A 19,101-nucleotide genomic window follows, 5' to 3' on the forward strand; every position below is an offset into this window, starting at 1 on the left:
GAATGGCCATGTTGAGTCTGCATAACGTTAGGGTCTTATATAGCCTCCATTTCTCTGCCACTGAGCCCACTTCATTTGTGTGCCACCATTGTGGCCAGCACAAACAAAATTAGCATCAGCTGGCTGAATAATTTTGTCTGAGTGGTGGCTTAGTGCTTCTTCCATGGTGGATGCCCCTATTCTAAAAGGGAGCTCTGATGAGGTTTTGGGTCTTGAGGTATCAATGTCAAGTCAAAATTCCCCAAAATGCTTGGGTATTTCCCTTTCTTCAGACTATAGTCACTTGAGGAAATGGTCATAGACCCTTTGGGAAGGGTACAGAACTGATTACAGTGCCTAATTGTGGTAGTACTGCAGTTCTTTCCCTGGTGGTCTGGCCTCTTCAATCAAGGGATTCCAGGTCTAAAAATTGTTGCAGGTCCAGAAACTGAGAAAAGATTGAAGCTTTTTATTGTAATGATCACCATCAGCCTCCTGCTTCTTCATTCTTGTGTTCTGATTATCGAGGTTAAGCAGCCGCTTCCTTGGCTGCCCAACTATTTTAGCCCTAGAGATGCCATGTTCTAGTAACCACATTCACCTCTTTTTGCAAGCCAAGTCTTCTTAGTTGCCCCTCTGACCCTGCCAACCGTTATGTTCATCTCAGCTCCAGCCACCCCACACCCACACCCCCACTTCTGATAGCTAAGCACCAGCACCTGGCCTCTGTGGCTTTGTGGGGAAAGACTATCATTCAATAGCTGTTAGTGAGTTGTAATCTGTGACAGGCTCTCCAACTATTAGCCCCAGCCTGCAGAGAAGGGCTAGAGCAGACTTCTCAGTAAGTGCATTCCTGGTGAACTTAGTGAATGTGTGCCCAAGGCCTTCTGATAGAATGTAATCCTCTGGTGGTCGTTTAGCCTCAGATAATATGTCCATTCTAGCATGCCCATGTCTTGATCCTTTTAATCCCTTCCTGTACCATCTGCCACAGAAATTCAGGCATTTCAGCATCACTCAATGTGGGCCATTGCTTTTTCCAACTTCTAAGAATCACCCTCACAACAACTTTGCCCCAATCCCTACATTCCTTCCAGGAAATTGAGCCCTCTGTCCCTGATCCAATCTCACACTCTTGCCTCTTTGATTGAGCACATTGAGAATCCAGTCTCACAGATACTCCCCTGGCCCCTGGCTAGGATATTCAAGTCCCTTAGGTATAAATGCTTGCCTTCTTTCTGAGGCTCAGCACATCCCCTACTGGATTATGATACAATTCAATGCTGGTTATAAGCCTGGCAGCCAGGAGAGTAAGTAGGTCATCTCCTGAAGGGGCAACCATGACCTCATGGGGGAAAGAGCTCTGTACTCCCAGCCCACAGTGGGGTGAGGGGTAGTAACTCTTAACAGAAAGTGTTTGGGCACATCTACAACCTCAGAAGGTTTATAGAAGTCTGAGGAGACAAATTCTTTGAGGGAATCCATCCAGACTGTCCCTATCTCATGGGTCAGAGTCCTGGGTTTTCCCAGCCAGGGACCTGACCTCAGCATTAAAAAACCACCTGGGTTGAGCATTAAATGGTCTTTGAAATATAGCCACTCTAGTAGATCTCGGGTTGATACTCAGCTTTTTCTTTGTTCGCTGCATGAGAAAAGAGCTTTTCTTCTTCCTACCAAAGAGACTATCTAGCTCTAGCATTCAATATTCAATTGCTAATTAATTGCTCTCAGCCTTTGATTATCTATCTATAGGGTGTCAGTGAAACTTAGTAACAACCACTCCATTCCATTATCCTAATACTTATCATTCCTCCCATGTATTCCAGACACCCGGATCCTCATACTGATCAGTGCATTCGCCTACATTGTGGCACCAAGTTACCACACTGAAGTTTTAACAACTGGGCCACGACTTCATGCCAGAGCCTGTCCACGATCCCTCTGATGTTACCTGGGATGGGGTGGCATTGTCAGCTGGGCAGTAACCCGATCTAAAACTCTACCTTACTGGTTGTTCTCTTGGAACCATAGGGCCAGTTAGAGTTCTCTAGGGAGCAGACACTGAGATGAAGATAGAAATTCAGAAGATGTATTAGGGAATAGCACCTATGGAAAAAGCAGAGAAGCAGCAGAATTGGGATAAGGAAGCAGTCAGATGGCAATGCCCTGTGACAAAGTCTCTGCCAGCTCAGCAGGGAGCTCTAGAGCAAAGATTGGACACTGGAGGGGTGCCATATGAGGCAGAAATGTCTAGGCTCCTGTACAACTGCTTGCTCAGTCACTGGCTGAAGCCTAGCCCACAAAGAGCATGACCTCAGCTACCCCTGCCTTCTTCAGTCACTGGTTGGCGTGCCCTGGGAAGACTGTGACCTCAATTCAAAAGCTGAAGTGGACACGAAAGGAGCTAATAGCTGGAGAATGTCCATTAATCTCACTCCTCAAAGTGCTGAAAGAAACCAGAGCAGTGACTGTCCCGGCAGTTGAGGGCAGGTATTGACTGGGAATGGACAAAAGGGAACTTTCTGGAAAATATTCTATATCTTAATAGGTTTCTGTTACATGACTTCATGCATTTTCCAGAGCCCATCAAACTGTACACTTCAGACCTGTGTGTTTTACTGAATCTAAATTATATCACAATTTTTAAAAAGGAAAAAGACCATAAGCATGCACACAATGCAATAAATGGAAAAGATAGATATTCCCAAGTGTTACTGTAGATGTGAGGCAATCACAACTCTTTACACAGCTGGTGGGAAGTAAATTGGTAGAAACACTTTAGAAAGCAGCATCAAAGCTGAACATGTCATATCCAATGGCACAGCTATTCCTCTTCTAAGTATAGTTCCAATGGAAACATGGTGGTGGGGGGGGACATGTGTTTACATGGTGCTATCAATATACACTCACCAACAGATATGTACTAGAATATCGATGGCAGAACAACTTGAATAGCCATCAGGAGTAGAATGTTATGAGTGGAATACTATACGGCAGTGAGAATAAACCCCTTACAACTAAATGGAAGAATGTACGTGACTCTCACAAATGTGATGTTGAACCACAAAAGCCAGATTATTTCTATTTATATAAAGTACAATAAGGGGCAACATAATCTATACATTACAATTAGAATACTGGAACAGTGACTGGAACAGAGAACAAAAGGGTTGCTTAGGTTTTAGTAAGTTGCTGCTTTTTCTTTTATCTTAGTTCTTGGAACATACCTGTTCGTGAAAATTCATCAATTTATACACTTACTGTCTGTACATTTTTCTGTATATAAGTTATACCTCAATACAATCTAGGAAAAGAGAGGGGTAGTTTGCCTAATCTTACTGAAATATCCCAGAGTATTTCTGGCTTCAGGGGCAGCTAATTCCAAAACTTTAAATAATGGTATTATATTAGGAAAAGATCTGTCCTCACCCTTCCACTCCTTTCCCATACCCTCCCCCCTCTCCTTCTTTCCTCCCCTTCTTTCCTCTCCTTCTCCTCTTCCTCCTCCCCTTCCTTCCTCTCTCTCTTTTTCCCTCTCTCTCGCACACACATACCTCTTCCCATGTCCCAGCTTTCTCAGCTTTGCCTCCTCCTGGGGGAGGTTCAGTCTTAAGCAGCCCCCACTAGCTGGTGACGGAATGGCTCCAGGAGCTCCAGACAGATCAGATCAGCCACGCCAGCGGAAACAAAATTTCCCATTCTCAGTAAATGTAATAAACATCCCAGGATCAAGACCCCCTGAACCAACCAGGATCCCCTGCCTATTCCAGAATCAGTCACTCAAGCCAGAAGAAAAAATATCCTAGGTGGCTAGCCTCTATCATGTGCTTACCCTTGGAGACAGTCTCACCCAAACACTGTGGCCGAGAGTGGAGGAAGGATGGTGTTCCTAAGGAAAGCAGAAGTGTTATTATCAAACAAAGGAAGAATGGCACATCCCAGACTACGGAGTCCACTGTATTCAAACAAGCATGGGCCTGAGGCCCTTCAGGAGACTATGTACAGCCTATCTTGCTTTCATTCAGTTTTAAAATGGCTCTTCCTTGCTGATGAATCCATTTGCACCTATTTCTAAGGGTATTCAGATACCTTTTCTTCAATGATTTAACAGAAAAACACATTAGACTCAATCTATTATGGCCCTTGTTATTTCTCATCTAAGTCATGACCCTCTATGGTACTTTTCTGAGTCCTTTCTCAAATGGAAGCCCCCAAGGAAAACCTCTCTGTCCTTCTACTTAAGAGTGAAACTCACAGGGTTATTCAGGACTTATTGTTGAAGCCATAAGGGTCCAAAATTGTAACTGCTCCGGGAGTAAGTCATGTAATAGCTTCCCATCACCCCGGTTTCCCTTATCTATTAAACAGAGTGAGCCAGTACTTACCTGGGTCTCAGAATACTCGGAAATGCTTTGTTGTCTCAGAATTCTTTTACATTTCCCCTAGCAGGTCCATAGAACCCATATAATTTGGAGTGTGTATCTCTCTATTGATCTTGGATATAGGGGAGGACCAGAAGTGCCAAAATACTGGGTTGGAGGTCATAAGATGCGGAAGGTTCACCAGGAGACGAGGAGACATCCCTGAAGAAATGTCATTGACCTAGAGGTGAGGCTCCCCAGAGCCAGCTGCTGCCCCTGGTTGTCCTGGTGAGAGAGCCAGCTGGAATGCAGAGGTTCCTACTGGGAATGGGGCCTGCCAAAGGTGTTCGGTGATGTTCCTTCCAAATCCCCAGTCCCCTCCTCTCTGGTCTTACCTGGCTCGGAGCAGGCTCAGGGCTTCTCCTTGCCACCCACCCCCCACTGCCACTCCAGCTTCCTAAGGAATGTGCATATTCCCCAAGACTCTGCCCATCCTCAGGATGCTAAACCAAGGCACAGCCCACCCAGGCAGCCCTAGGGTCACCAGGACTAGAGGTGACTCAGGAAACCAAACTGCCACTTCAGGGAATGCTGGTCCTGGACTGTCGGAACCGTGACCCTCAAAGATTCATGCTGGAGGTCCACTGGCTCCCAAGGTTCAGTACTGACTCCTCAACACTTTCTTTTTTTTAAGAAAGTATTGACATTGGTTGCTTCCCCACCGCACCTGCTGCACACCATAGAGGCGCCAACATCACCCCCCACCCGTTCTCACGATGACACCCCCAGTGTAACAGCCTCATTCAGGAAAGGGAAGAAACGATCCACGAGGCTCCACTCTTCCAGGCACATTTTGTCTAGAATACTGTTCTATGTCTCCTCCTGTCTCCTCTGTAGATAAGGGGGCCTTTCACTAACGCCCCTGATGAGGGAGACTCTGAGCCCCTGGTCAAGGCAGACTAGAGCAGGAAAGGGTTTCTTATGTGTTAGATACTGTGGCTGAGCATATCACAAACATTTTTCACACTTAATCCTCAAACAACTCTGAGGCAGATTATCCCTAATTTATAAATAGACAAAGGCTCAGGGTAATTCTCTTCAATACACACATGGGTGTCAGAGCCACAATCCAAGCATGGGCACACCTAACACCAAAGCTCATGCCTTTTCATTCATCAACAAGCAGGTATTTATTTATCCCTTCGTATGGGCCAAACACTGCTAGGATGCAGTGAGAAACAGAAGATCCGAGGGCAGGCCTCGTGAAGTCCCCTAGAGAAGGCAGGGGGAAAGAAGAGCTGTAATTTAGCTATGGGGACAGATGGGGGTCAGGGAAGTCTGTGCCGAAGTTGCAATTTCTAAAAAAAATATTACACAATTGACCTACCATAAACTGCACATATCCAGAGTGCACAATTTGATTAAGTTTTGACAAGGTCTACTCCCATGAAGCCTCCACCTCAATCAAGATGATGAACATATTCAACATCCCCAAAGTTTCCTCCTGCCCCTTTATAATTCCTTCCTCCAGCCCTTTCCCCATCCCCAGGCAACCACCAATCTGCTTTTCTCACTACAGATTAGTTTGCATTACAAAGCATGTACTCTTTTGGGGAGGGGGGTCTGGCATCCTTCACTCAGGAGGATTAGTTTAAGATTTATCGGAGGCATTGCATGGTTCAGTAGTTTCTTCACGTTATTGCAGAGTATTCCATTGAATGGATGTGCCACCACTTGCTTACACATCCACCTACTGATGGACATTTGGGTTGTTTCCAGTTTGGAGCTATTACAGGTAAAGTTGCTATTGGACATTTGTATACACTTAAGTGAGATGAACCCATGGGCTGGAGTTCCCAGTGACCCTGTTAGACTTCTCTCTGCTAAAGTACTTTGGTCAGGAGGATGCCTGGCCATCACTTAATTACTTCCTCCAGGCCCCATCCTATACTATTCTCGAGTATCTCATATCTGCTTCCCAGCCAGCACGCTCAATATGTGTTATTGGGGAGTGTCTATCACTTAGACAGTCACCGATTCTCATGTTGATGCAGAAATATGGGTCATGGTTTCCTATTTCGCATCTTATAGAGATACTCAGTGGACATCTCCCACTAGGACGAGGAGCCCAAGTCAAAGCAGAGTCCAAGATCAGTCATTAACACAGCAGAGCCAGGGCAGTCAGGAACCAAAAGCCAACTGATGTGTCAGTCAAAACAGGGGAGAAATGGCTACAGATGTCAGGGGCCCAAACCCAGAGTGTCAGGGTCAAGGTCCACTCCAGGCTCTCAGCCAAGGGAAGTGGATGGTCAAGATCACAAGACAAACTCACCAGTAGGCTTTGATCAAGGGCTGAGTGCACCCAGATTCTGCCCCATCTTGTCATATGTCCTTGTAATGTCATAATTAGATATACCACAATCATCTCCAATGACAGAGGTTTACTGCAAGTAGCGTGGGAAGTCACCTGATGAGCCACAGCCCCCCCGGCCCACCTCTCCCATCACTGCAATCTGTCATGCTGGCTTTCTTGGAAGCCAGAAAAAGGTTTCACACCCTTAAAGAATCTGAGCTCAAGTAAAATTCTTTCTTGGAGCTCACCTAGCATATATCCTCCCCAAGATAGCAGATGTGGTCATATCTGATGTCCACTGCTCCACCAGAACCAACGGAATTACGAGCTAGCCATCATCTCAGAGGTAGTGGGCCTGCCTTCTGCCCATCTCATACGTGGGTTCTTTTGTGTCCACTTTAAGTCTGGTCAGTCCCGGGCTCAGCCAGATGATCCAAAATAACACAACTGATTTCAATAATAAATCATGCAAACATTCCCATACAGCATATGAGGAAAGAGCTGGTTGGGACCACTTCCATAAAATGTGGCTCTCTACTGGTCCAGTAGGCATGTAGTCTCATGGACATTCCTCTGCTTCCCCTCTATAGATCCCTCTCTGAGGTTATGACTGGTCCCTAAGATGAGCTGCAAGGAGCCCATAAGTTGGCTCAGCTACCAGAAACAGAGGAATATGGGACTGGAAAGACCCATAATATACATGGAGCTCAACGCAGAGACACCCTATTTCATTTCTGTCACTAATGGATGCTCAAGGTTGCTGAATAATCGGCAGGGTTCCCTACCACTTACCTGAGCCAAGAGCCCCCAAATTTTGTCAATCTGTAAGTCCTTCAATGGACCTCTGGGTGCAGGAGCATTCCAGCCCCAAGCACCTGCCTCCTAATGTTAGTACTGGATGGAGACATAGCTTCTCTCAGATTGCAGTGTAATGACTAGCGTAGCTGGTTTCACACTTAAATTTCAGAGCATGTCTACCCTTGATGGCAGCGTCCTACACTCTTTCACCCGTGGACGAGGCTGACCACAGTACCTTGGGGATTCCAGCTGCAGGTCATGTGCAGACTTGCTAAGTGGGAAGTATGCTTCAGTGTGGTAAGGCAAGAATTGCCCAGGCTTTAGTGTTGCCTGTCTGGGATTTTATTTCTAGATGCCCCTTGTGCTAGCTGCATATCTTTGGGCAAGATACCTATCCTCTCTGGTTCTTAGGAAAGATAAAAACAATGACACCTACTTAAGGACTTTGAGGATCACTATAAGAGCATATCTAAAGTGCCTGCCAAGGGGTCTGGCATCAGCAGATACTAACTAACTGCATTTTCCTCCCCTCCTTCACTTCTTGCTCTTCTCTGTCCTCATATATCTGAGTTGGAAGCAGCCTAATGATGTATTGCTGTCATCTTGACTATGGAAAGAAAAACGTTAAGAATTAGAACACACTAGGCACACTTGATACTCTGTACCAGACAAGTTTGTTTACAGGTGTCCATAGCTCTAGCGTGAGGTGGGCAAACAGCTTAGGCCCCTTCTCATCTGGCCTGGCCCCATAGATATCCTCAAGATACATTACACTGACAAACAGCATGCTCAAGGTGGCAGAGCCAAAGATCAATGCCAGTGATAGGCAAGAATGATAGGATTTCATTAACCCCTGATGTTTCTGGGTGCAGGACTCCTGAAATGCTGTGCATCTGTCACCATCAAGGGCAGAGAAGCCAAGGGCTAACTCTGAACATCCATCCTACCTTGATTATGTAAAACAGATTATGGGTAAAGTGAGAGGATGTGCTCCATGCTTGCAATATTGACAAAATTGAGCAATTCAGAGGGCACAAGAAGAAAAATGAGAGACATTCAGCAGTGAGAAAGCACCCTCAACTTTCTTTTTTTAAGATTTATTTATTTATTTTAGAGAGAAAGAGGGGGAGAGAGAGCATGAGCAGGGGGAGGGGCAAAGAGAGAGACAGAGAATCCTAAGCACACTACCTGCTGAGCATGAAGCCCGACACGGGGCTCAATCTCATGACCCCAAGATCATGACCTGAGCCGAAATCAAGAGTCATTTAACTGACCGAGACACTCAGGCGCCCCTCAACTTCCTTGTATTTTTTCCCTTATTCCAGCTGTACTGTTTGTCCTGGACCAGCAACCAAGCTCCTTCTCTCTTTCCAGTCACTGTTGTGTTTCTCTTAGCAGGGGGAAGCAAACTATGCCCCACAGGCCAAATTCAGCCTGTCATCTGATTTTTATAAATAAAGTTTTATTGGAACACAGCTATGTCCATTTGTTCTGCATTCTGCATGCCTACTTTTGTGCTACAATGGCAGAGTTGAGTAGTTGCAGCAGAGATCTTATGGCCTGAAAATACTAAATATTTAATATCTGGCTCTTTACAGGAATGGAAAGCTAAACTTAATCTGTGTTCGCTGGAACACTATAATCCTAAAAGTTGAATTAGTGTAACATTTTTTTAAGCCTCAAAATTTAATGAGTTTAGAGCCCTCTGGATTATGCAGAGGTGTTTCTGGAAGATTTCTCAGAAAATATATTATGTTTATACATACTGTGAATCTCCAGAGGAACGGGTATTTTAGTCTGGGAGTTTAAGCCTCATTTTGAAAAGAAAATGAGCCTGAGGCAGAGGTCTTACATGCTATTACTTTCTTAGGAAGTGCAAACCCAGGGAGCATGACAGAAGGACAAGGGGGAAAAGGCAGGGAAAGCAAAGAGGAAAAATGAGATTGTATTGCCAAGCTGGCTGCCACCAGACTGGGCCAGTCCCGGCTCCTGTGTGTGTGCTGTGTCTCAGGATTGCCTGTAGTGAGGGGAGAAAAGGGATAAATTTATCCATCAGCCTGTGTGGGTTCAGAGTAGGGACCTATGATGATGGCAGGCAGTGGAAGGTGCAGGTGCCTGCTTGAGAGGAGGTGTCTGCCTGCAGTCAGAATCCATGCAGAGCTGTTGGCCAGAGGTACAGCTAGAATAAGAGAGGGATGAAGCAGCAAAGATCTGGGGATGCACATGAGTTCAGAATTCTGGGTTTCCCAAAGCTATTGAACCACGGAGTCATCTTTTTTACAAGTACCCTACTGCCATGTCAAAGAGCCCCTCCATCGCTCACAACGGTCTTTGACTAACACGGCTACACCTGCTCTCTGAACGTCCCCATTTCCCTGAACAACCTGCAGGCTGAAGCCTCCTTTCTCATCCCTGCACCACCACTCACCCCTCCCAAACCCCTGCAAAGCCTGTGACCTCTTCTCAACATCGACCTCCCACCTAGAGAGGCAGCTGAGCTCCGTGAAAGGGGCACACACATCCCCGGGGCTCAGATCCAAGTTTGAAAACTATCTCCCCACTCACCAGCTGGGGGAGCTCCAACAGATAATGCATCTTGAATGAGTTTCAATTTCCTGGCCTCTGGAATGGGGCTGGCAGCACAGAGTGACAGGAGGAATGATGAGGTAACTCATGGAAAGAGCCCTGCCCACCACAGTTGCACAATATGCTGTAACTATTCTTTGTATTATTATTATTATTACTACTGCATTATTTGATTTCCTGGTCTTGCATGTTCATCAGCTCCTCTCTTCCCTATTTCCCTTTCATACCATAGTTCTCCCTCACCTCTTTTTCCCATCTTTCTAAGTCACCTTCTGCTATGGACTGAACTATATCCCCTCCTAAATTCATATGTTGCAGCCCTAACCCCCAATGTAACTATATTAGAGATACGGCCTTTATGGAGGTAATTAAGTTTCATTAGGTCTGATGGTGGGACACTGATCCACCCATAAGCTAGGAAGAAGGTTCGCACCAGAAACCAACCCTGCCAGAGATTGATCTTGTACTTCCAGACCCCCAGACCTGTGAGAAAATAGATTTCTGTTTTTAAGCCCCCCACTGTGTGGTAATTTGTTAGGGCAGCCTGATCACACTAACACACATTCCCTGCCTCCTCTTCTTGCTCTGAAATGGAGGAGTCTTCAAGGTGATAATGCCTCAGTCCTCGGCACTCTCCCTCTCCCCCGCCCCAGTTCTAACCTCCCTCCCTTGACTTTACCTGTGACTCACAAATCCATATCTCCAATTCTGACCTCTCCTCTGAGCATTTAGAACCAAATTTTGAAATCTCTGTTTGACATCTCCACTGGGGTGTCCCCCTGGCTTAGCAAACTCATCATGTCTAAAATTGAACTCATCATTCTCTCCCTGAGAGCTCTTCAATAACTTTTTCTTTCTGCTGAATCCTTCGTAGAACAAGGCAGGACATAAAGAGAAGTGGATAGTTGTACAGAAGGGTGGAAGGACAGGCAGATAAAACTTGAGCTAATATTCAAGCACTCATCATATGTGCTATATACTACACAGGATTATTTATGTGGATCCGCTGGTTAAGTCTGTGTAATCATTCCCATTTTACAGATAAAGAAATTGAGGAAAGCTTAAGCAACTTGCCTGGGATCAAAGAGTCAGTAAAACCAAGTTTGGAAAGCAGGCAGGCAAATTCTAGAGCATGGCTTCCAAACCAGGTCACTGGACTTCATCCAAAGAATCTTCTCTCCTTTGTATGGATAACCCCATGCCCACTCACGGCCTGTCTCTGTTCCTGACATGTAGGAAAATAACAACACATGTTCACACTATTTTCCTGCCTGCCCTCCCTCTCTGCTCCCCTTCCCCATCACCACCCATTTTACCAACATTATTTCCATAGCCTAGAACAGCCATGCTCGCCCCTCGGGACTGATGCATGTGTCAGTGTGTGAAGCTTCCCCTCATGCCTCCAGGCAAAATTCATCACTCCTTCCCTGTGCTCCCTCCCAGCTATCATTTTATTTTTCCTGCTATCAAAGCACATATTTCTTGGTATGACAGCGAGTGCTGTGTCTGCCCTGCTGGCTCACTGGCTAGTTCATTGCTGTGTGCCCCACGTGGAACAGAGCACCTGTCACAGAGTAGGAGGTCAGTCAGCGCTGTCACTGAGGGTGAACTGGCCACAGACTTACTAAGGCTCTGGCCACTTGGACCAGTGGCATGAAAAGGAGCCGAAGAGGGCCTGTGATTGTGGCCAGGAGACACAAGGGGTACACAGGGGAACTTCCACAAAAGGGGAAATTTTTTAAAAGGGGGAAAATCATCTCCCAACTAGCGTCACAGACTCATGAAATCAAGCAGGCTGATGACAGAAGGGTGCCAGCTTCCTGGCCCAGCTTCATCCTAAAGGCAAAGGGGATTGTTTTTTTCTTTGCCAATGAGCAAGCTGAAACTAGAAAAGCTAATGGACTTCATGGGATCGGGTAGCTCAGTGGTGGAGAGGTGGCGGGATAAAACCATTTTCTGCTTAAGAAATATTCGCATGTCCTCAAAATGTCCACATCGCAGAGACACTCATGGGAATTCCTCAAAGGCGTGAGAATAGGTACACATCACAGCGTGTGAATATGGGCTAAGTTCTATCCACAAATTTAGAGTTGCAAAAAACATTCCTTTCTCTATAATTTATAAACCAAATTAAATTTGTGTGCCACTGGGGTTGAAGAAACTTCCGGCTCAAGACCTCCGGTAAAGACAGCACATCTAAAGCACCCTCTCCCACAAGGCCATTAAAACCACAACAAAGACATTTTTGCTGAAAGAAAAGAAAAGAAAAGAAAAGAAAAGAAAAGAAAAGAAAAGAAAAGAAAAGAAAAGAAAAGAGAGAAAAGAAAAAGAAAAAGAAAAAGAAAAAGAAAAAGAAAAAGAAAGAAAGAAAGAAAGAAAGAAAGAAAGAAAGAAAGAAAGAAAGAAAGAAAGAAAGAAAGAAGAGAAGAGAAGAGAAGAGAAAAGGAAGGAAGGAAGGAAGGAAGGAAGGAAAGAAAAGAAAAGAAAAGAAAAGAAAAAAAGAAAAGAAAAGAAAAGAAAAGAAAAGAAAAGAAAAAAGAGAACCAAAAAGACCAGGAGAAGAGGAGAGAAGACAACATCTACCTAATTTTGGAGGCTGGAAAGCAGATGGGTGGATGGAAACCGACTTGGCAGTTCCAAGCCAACAGTGGTGGACACCAAGAAACAATCTAAATAAGAATGCAGACTCCTCAAAGGCTTAGGAACTGGCAGTACCCCCTAGCACCTCTGTAAGCAAGGTAGAATAGTGGGAATGGTTAAGAAAAGGAAGAGCATTTGAAAGCTGTGTAACTGTCAGATCCCGAGCTGACAGTGCAATGTTGTTAAGATGACACATTAAGGAACCCAGTTGCCTGCCTGCAAGTCCCAGCTGGCCACTTACTGCCTGAGAAGATCTTGGGCAAGTTCCTTTACCACTTTATGCATTAGTTCCTGCATCTGAAAAATGGGGTATTAACACTTCTTCCCTCTTTATTAGCTAAAATCTATAAAATAGACATATGTGCCACGACTGGCACATAGTAAATTCCAAATAAACAAAAGACATACATACATACATGCATAGATCACCACTCCCATTACATACCCCTGGGCAATTGCTTCTTCTCCACCAGAGACAACAAAAGAAACCACATGTGACTATTAAAACACCATGAGGGACACCTGGCTGGCTCAGTAGGAAGAGCATGTGTGACTCTTGATCTTGGGGTTGTGAATTCAAGCCCCACATTGGGTATAGAGATTATTTAAATAAATAAACTTCAAAAAGAAAAAACACCATACACAGTTAGGGACAGAGTAGCACAAGGAAAATAGGGAGATTAGGGAATCTTGCATACTAAATACTGACCAGCCTATTTCTCCTTGGCTCCCAGAACTCTGGCAACCAGCCCACACCTTGCCAGTGAAATTTTGGAATAGCAGTTTTTGAGAAACTGACCAGCCCAAGAGGAAAGAACTAACCACACCAAAACCAGAGACTCGCCAGTAGATATTTCAGACTAATAATCCTACAGTGAACCTCATAGTCCAGAAGCTACACTCAAGTATTCAGAGTTTGTGATCATTTCTTAAACCACTTGACTTCTAAACTGAGCAAACAACCAAGGACTCCGAGACATGGGAGACAGTCTCCAATACAGAACCCAGAGAACTCGACACCAACCAGCAGAAAAGAGCAACCGGTGGGGCACCTAGGTGGTTCAGTCAGTTCAGCGTCTGTCTTTGGCTTGGGTCATGATCTCGGGATTCTGGGATCGAGCTCATGTAAACTTAAATGTTTAAGAATAAAGGGCAAATGCTGAGAGGAGAAAAATGGATGTACGTTGTTACAAGATTCTTATACACAACATAAAATGGTATAATATTCTACTTGGAGTTAGAATGTCATGGGTTATAAACATATACTATAAATACTAATGTAACTAAAATAACACAACAGAGATAGAACTAATAAGATAAAGGAAGTGAAGAGGGAATTTTAAAAATATATTCAATTTTTTAAAAGGCAGACAAGGAAAGAAAAACAAGGAACAGATGAGAAAAATGAAAGCAAATAGAAAATTGGTAAATTTAAACCCAATCATATCACTTATCACACTAAATGTAAATGGTCCGATACTCCAATAAAAGGCAGAAGTTGTCAAATTGGATTTTGAAAAAGCCAGACCAAATAAATGCTGCCTATGTGAAATTCACAAAAAGGCTAAAAGGGAAAGGGTCAAAAAAATATGCCATGCTAACACTACTCAAAAGGATATCAGAGCAAAGAATATTACCAATGTTAGAAAGATTTCATAATGATAGAAGGTCATTGAGAGGACATAATTCTCCTAAAGGTTTACCCATCTAGTAAAATTTCATAATAAATGCAGCAGAAATTGATAGAACTGCCTGGAAAAAACAACAAATTCACAGTTTTCTTCAGAGATTTCAATGCATCTCTTTCAATAAATTGAGAGAACAAGTACACAGAAAATGAGTACGGATACAGTAAACCAAAGAACATTAACAACAAATTTGACCTAATTAACAGTTATAGAACAGTCCATCCAACAACTGCAGATTACACAGTCTTTTCAGGTGAGGACAGTGTATTTACTAAGATAACCATATTCTAGGCAATAAAACAAGTTTCAAAAAATTTTAAAGGATTTATGTCATACAAACATACCTATGTTCTCTGATTAAAATGGCATTAAATTAGCAATCAGTAAGAGAAAGATCGCTGTAAAATCACTATTTGGAAATCAAGTAACACACTTCTAAATAAACCATGGGTCAAAGAATAAAAAGGTAAATTCGAATGCGTTTTGAACTGAATGAACCTGAAAACACAAGAAACCAAGAGTTGTGAAATGCAGCTAAAGCTGTCAGATGAGGCAGCCACTCCGTTCCTAGGTATTTACCTAAAAGAATCGAAAGCAGCCATAAAAAGACTTACACATACTGTATGATTCCATCATGTAAAATTCTAGAAAATTCAATTCTAGCCTGTAATGATAAAAAGAATATCAGCAGTTGTCTGGGGAGGGTGGGTGTTGGAAAAGAGCATAAGGAAGGATTACAAAGTAGCCCAAGAAAACTTCTGAGAGTAATGGATATGTTCATTATCATGACTGTAGCAATAATTTCATATGTCTATTTGGATTTGGAGGTACTTATGTGTTTGTTGTCCAATCAGTATACCATCTCTTCTTGTGAAGGTCCAGAAAGCATCTCTTCATGCGGTTTATTGTCAAATGCACCATTTTGATGCAGGTTATTTCCTACCACACACATGCACACACACATACAAAGATAGCAACACTGTTATTACTCAGAAGGTGTGGCCATGGCTCTTTGGAATTCAATCGTATTGAAATAAGATATTTTTGCTCCAAAAGTTCCCTAGTTCTATTTATTTAATCCTGGTTACATCCTTACTCATACCTTTATATCATCTATTATATCATCCGTGAATACTGGCTTCCAATGATTTCCTTATAAGTCATTACCGTGCTTCATTGTTAATGACTTTGTTTTATTATATTATATATTTTTATATATAATATATATATATTCATATTTTAATAATATTTATTATTATTAACATTGTTAATGTTAATAAGACAAATGCAAGTCTTAACCAGAGTGCACAGGAAAATGTGAGAGATAATTCATGTTCTAATCATGTTACTTTACTGTTTGGGATTTTATAGTGTAGAAGTAGACCATCACTTTTTCCAACCATGTCTTCTCTTGAATTCCTTAGGCTGCAATCACTGCATTCCCAAAGTGGGACCTCCATCAGTGTTGGCCACACATCTGTCTTCCATACACTACCTCTAACAGAGAAGTAGGAAACAGGCCAATGGATAGAGAGAAAAGAGTCATCTCATTTGCACAAGGAGTTTCTGCCCCTCATCCTGCATGACTTCAGACCATCTGGGAGAGCACATCACCACACCAATAAAGGGCATTGATAAGAAGGGCTTATAGCATTCCAAAGCAATTGTCTTGAAAGTCCTCAGTGGATACAGGCACAGCCAACCCCAGGGACTGCCAGACACCTGTCATAAAGCCTGCAAAGGGGATGGTAGCCAGGGATGAGGAGGTGCATAGTATAAAGGACCCTTGTCGCCACACCTGCTGCCCTGCTGCTGAAAATCAGAGGCAGCACCGAAGCTGGAACACACGTCATGACACAAAGACCCTCACACAGGTCAGACACATCTGTCAGAAGTAGACTGTCAGGGGGCGCCTGGGTGGCTCAGTCAGTTAAGCAGCTGCCTTCAGCTCAGGTCATGATCCCAGGGTCCTGAGATTGAGCCCCGCATCGGGCTTCCCGCTCAGCAGAGAGCCTGCTTCTCCCTCTCCCTCTGACTGATGCTCTACCTACTTGTGCTCTCTCTCTGTCAAATAAATAAAAATCTTTAAAAAAAAAAAAAAAAGAAGTAGACTGTCAGTAGCCCAGAATCATGAATTCATTCTGTATCTAACATAAGGAAGGGTCACCAAAAATCAGCATATTGATACCATTCTGGTGGCCTAATCTCACACAATCCCATAAAACAAATACCATGGTAACCAGTAGGAGTAATCTGCTTTCCAGACCACTCCTCTGGAACCTGAGTTTGGCCAATGAGTCCAGGATAACCCCATAGAGGCAAGGTTGAGGTGAGAGGCTCCTCGGGGTATCTGGTTTACTCCACATACTCCACATTGCTAGAAGGTTGGCAAGTACAAAAGGGAGAAGCAGGGACTGGAACCACCATGAGTCCTGGTCCAGTTTCAGAGCACACCAGCAAGATCCCACCAGTTCTGGCCCAGTCAGTTCCAGGCACTTGAGGGGGACTTAGAAAATTTCTAGGTATGCAATTCTAGAACCTGGGACCCACACAAGACTAGGTCTGGACTCAGAGGGCCCTGCCAACCCTGGCAGAGAGCAACACAGACAGTTTCAATGAAAGCACCCTTCTGAAGGACAGGACCTTGGACAGGGTCCCCACTTCGCATGAATCATGGAGAAAGAGCCTCCCTTCCTACCTCAGTAAGGATGACACAGAGTACAGCCCCAGGCAACCTACAATGAGGATGTAATGTGAGAGAGAAATAAATGCAATTGTTTTGAGCCACTGATTTTCAAGGATTGTTACTGCAGCAACTTAGCCCATCCTGAATGATGCACAGGATGATAGCTATCACCATACACAGAACTATCAGTCCAGACCAAAGCAACATAATTCAACAGGAAGATACGCTGAGGGGTGTCAGCACCAAAATGCCTATTGTTGTTATCAGTTTTTAAGTATTCTTGAACTCATAATGTTTTGGTGAGCCAAACCTAGATTCTTATATTTCACTTGGCAGGACCATGAGATGATGAAGTTCTTTTATCAGAACACTAATTTCACCCCCATTGGAGTGTTCTTCTTTGTCCTAATCCTAAGAGCTAGCCATTGGTCATGTGAATTTAGAATCAGAGAATTGAGAGTACTTTGATCCTCCTGCCCATATTCCTGCTGGTGACCAGTGTCTTACTCATACTACAATCTATGCACTCCTGAGCCTCACCCCCCCCCCACATAGCCTCTCCCACTGAGGTGCTTCTATAGAACCTCAGTGACATGAAAGCTGAATAATGAACCAAAGGCCCCATTCACCTGATCTCCACCTGGATTCTTTCATCTGCTAGGAGTAATAATGCCCTTCCTTATCCTAGTAATCAGCTTTCACATTTATTTAAATCTAGTTTTGATAAAATAACAAAATATTTAAGGAAAAAAGAAAATTTAATCTCATTCCTTACAGGGGTGTCCTTCCCACCCAAGTTTGCAACAAATGGACCTATAAATGGTGCTAGTAAAACAGCAGGGAGGCCTCCAGCTCCCATCATGATGGCTACTGACACCTTCCCAGCTTAAGGCCTAAGTGGACCCTTAAGAACCAGCCATACTTCCTTCCATGGCACAGGACAGGTCGAGGATTCCTGCACAAATGGAAACTATATGTCATTCTTCCTGGACACAGACGGCAGCTGTTTCCCCTGAGGTCTTACTCCCTCTCCAGAACTGCCATTAGGCATGGGGCAAGGGGGGCGGGGGGCCTACACTTACCAGTCCTACCGCTGCTGTCCTGACCTTTGATCTTTTCTTGGCAGGGGTGGGGAGTGGGCAGGGGTGGGGAATGGGGGGAGGAAAAACCATTCCTTCTCTCCTTATGTTCCCCTGAAAAGCCTTTAATGATATTTCTTCAATGTTTCAGGCTTTGGGAATATCAAAGCCCCAAAGTGCTATGTCTTAAAGCCATTTCTGCATTGGGCCCTGTAACACACTGTCTCCCTCACTCCCTACACCCACCAACCACGTCAGGGACCTAACAGTCTGTCCACCTTCATGAACTGGTGTGCAAAGGCAGAGAAATACAGAGGGAAACCCTGAAATTAATGTCCCTCCAAAGAGCAGAGAAAAACAGGGTAGGACTGCCTCAGATGAGTACACATAAAATATACCCATGCATATACAACTCAGGGACCCACATAAACAAGGATCAGAAAGTAAAGAACAGATGATTTGCACCTATAATTTTCAAGTGCAATCAAGTCCACGCAGAATTCCTTGGACCATTTCTTATGAATCTTTGTAAAGAATCTGAGTGCTCAGCAGATGTTCTGGTGGATTTGGAGCATTTAACAGGTACCTCTGATAAGTGGTCCCTTTGTCTAATGCAGTTACTTCCCTGGATCGAATCCCATTTCGGGGCTGTAAAGTGCAGAGCCAACAATGTAAAATGTGCCTGCAAAGTGAAGTAAAAAAGGTTTATTCAGGGACTTCTGAGCCCAATTGTCTGTAATGAAACTCTCGTTTCTGCCTCTGCCTGGCCTCAGCTCTGACTCTGGAGCCTCCCCAGCACCGCCACGCTCTCCCTCTGCACTTAGGGCTATCATTAGTTACAGCCATTTCTGCCTCAAGTCCAGCACTTTGCAGGCTTCCTGCATTTCCCAGTGAATGGCTTAAAGAAAGAACGTTTTGCAAATTACTACCC

Source organism: Eumetopias jubatus, unplaced genomic scaffold (assembly GCF_037043125.1).
Source record: "Eumetopias jubatus isolate StellerSeaLion01/CBP00866 unplaced genomic scaffold, mEumJub1_p1.0 scaffold_17, whole genome shotgun sequence".
NCBI lineage: Eukaryota > Metazoa > Chordata > Mammalia > Carnivora > Otariidae > Eumetopias > Eumetopias jubatus.